Genomic DNA, 2500 nt, shown 5'->3' with positions numbered 1-2500 from the left:
CCCAGGCCCTCAGGCCCCAGCGCCCAGCGCGGGCGGGCGCGCGCGCGCGTGTGGTCTTTGAGGGGCGCCGGCCTGGTGGCTCCCTAAAGAGCAATAAGTGTCATTGCAGCTCTGGCAGGGGGAGACACTACTAGGTCCCAGCTGTCACCCCCCCTCTAAAAAATTCATTTCTTGGTATTTTGAGCTGAAATTTTGCACAGAGGTTGGCAAAAATCCAATCCACCTTCATTAATTTTCCCAGAATTTTTCGAGGTCGGGAAGTATTTGTTTTAATTTTCCTACCATTAGAAATCGAGTAAATCCGCAAAATTAGGAACCGGCCCGGAATGACCCCAAATTCAGTGGGCAGCCTCATAAAAATATGGCTGATTTTACTGGATTGGTTTCATGTGGAAAGCACGACGTTTTCTTGTAGGAATGCGGGAACCCCGGCAGCTCGCCTGCCGCGGCCAGCGACGTCGGGGACGCTGGCCTGCGCTGTCGAGCCCGCGAGGGCTGTCTCCGCGGCAGGCCCCCCCTGAACGGGGCACGACAGGCCACCGCGCTGGCTCGTCCAGCGTCGACAGTCCCTCGTCCAGGTTTCAGATCGCGCCAAGTCGAACCCATGACCTGCTCAAGCCATCGTGCGCTGCCGAATTCGCATCTGCGTGTAGGCTGCCATTCCACGCGGCAGCCCCTGTTTTCGTCAGCGTGCCCCCCTGACGAATTTTCCTGCCTGGCCCAGTCCAGCGTCCAGCCCCTGTTCGTCGAAAAATCTGCGCTGCCGATTTTCCACGCGGCAGCCCCTCTTTTCGTCAGCGTGCCCCCCTGACGAATTTTCCTGCCTGGCCCGGCCAGTCCAGCCCCTGTTCGTCGAAAAATCTGCGCTGCCGATTTTCCACGCGGCAGCCCCTCTTTTCGTCAGCGTGCCCCCCTGACGAATTTTCCTGCCTGGCCCGGCCGGTCCAGCATCCAGCCCCTGTTCGTCGAAAAATCTGCGCTGCCGATTTTCCACGCGGCAGCCCCTGTTTTCCTCAGCGTGCCCCCCTGACGAATTTTCCTGCCTGGCCCGGCCGGTCCAGCATCCAGCCCCTGTTCGTCGAAAAATCTGCGCTGCCGATTTTCCACGCGGCAGCCCCTCTTTTCGTCAGCGTGCCCCCCTGACGAATTTTCCTGCCTGGCCCGGCCAGTCCAGCCCCTGTTCGTCGAAAAATCTGCGCTGCCGATTTTCCACGCGGCAGCCCCTCTTTTCGTCAGCGTGCCCCCCTGACGAATTTTCCTGCCTGGCCCGGCCGGTCCAGCATCCAGCCCCTGTTCGTCGAAAAATCTGCGCTGCCGATTTTCCACGCGGCAGCCCCTGTTTTCCTCAGCGTGCCCCCCTGACGAATTTTCCTGCCTGGCCCGGCCGGTCCAGCATCCAGCCCCTGTTCGTCGAAAAATCTGCGCTGCCGATTTTCCACGCGGCAGCCCCTGTTTTCCTCAGCGTGCCCCCCTGACGAATGTTCGTCGAAAAATCTGCGCTGCCGATTTTCCACGCGGCAGCCCCTGTTTTCCTCAGCGTGCCCCCCTGACGAATGTTCGTCGAAAAATCTGCGCTGCCGATTTTCCACGCGGCAGCCCCTCTTTTCGTCAGCGTGCCCCCCTGACGAATGTTCGTCGAAAAATCTGCGCTGCCGATTTTCCACGCGGCAGCCCCTCTTTTCGTCAGCGTGCCCCCCTGACGAATTTTCCTGCCTGGCCCGGCCGGTCCAGCCCCTGTTCGTCGAAAAATCTGCGCTGCCGATTTTCCACTCCGCAGCCCCTGTTTTCGTCAGCGTGGCCCCCTGACGAATTTTCCTGCCTGGCCCGGCCAGTCCAGCGCCCAGCCCCTGTTCGTCGAAAAATCTGCGCTGCCGATTTTCCCCGACGAACCTGCAGCTGCACAAATCCGCGCTGCCACTGCCCCATTGTCTGGACCAACAGTCTTTTCCATCAAGCCCTGGACTATAAATCGTCCAGACTCATCGCCAGCACCCGCTGCCGATTCTGCCGACTTTGCCGATTTCGTCGGCGCTGCCGATTCCAACACTGCCCCCCGTGCCTGAACCAGCGCTGTTTCGTCAGCGTGTCCCCTTGACGAATTTCCCTGCCTGGCCTGGACAGTCCATCTTCCAGCCCATGTTCATCGAAAAATCTGCGCTGCCGATTTCCCCGACGAACCTGCAGCTGCACAAATCTGCGCTGCCGATTTCCCCCCCTGTCGGCATGGCTGCCGCTGCCCCGATGTCCAGACCAACAGTCTTTTTTGTCGACTTTGCCGATTTTGTCCGCGCTGCCGATTCCAACACTACCCCCTGCATCCAAACCAGCATTGTTTCGTCAGCTCTTCCCCTGACGATTTTAGCCCTGTAACAAACAGTAGGCCTCCAATCCCGCCAACGGGAGCCAAGTTGATAGGGAAGAGAATTGAATGACGCGCCTGGTCCTCGCACCCCGCCACCCGAGGGGCCTTTTTCCCGGCAGCCTCTGAAAAACTCTAGCT

This window comes from Populus nigra, chromosome 2 (genome assembly GCF_951802175.1).
Source record: "Populus nigra chromosome 2, ddPopNigr1.1, whole genome shotgun sequence".
In the NCBI taxonomy this organism is placed as follows: Eukaryota; Viridiplantae; Streptophyta; class Magnoliopsida; order Malpighiales; family Salicaceae; genus Populus; species Populus nigra.
The sequence above is the reverse complement of the archived record's forward strand: the minus strand, read 5'-3'. Positions refer to the sequence as shown.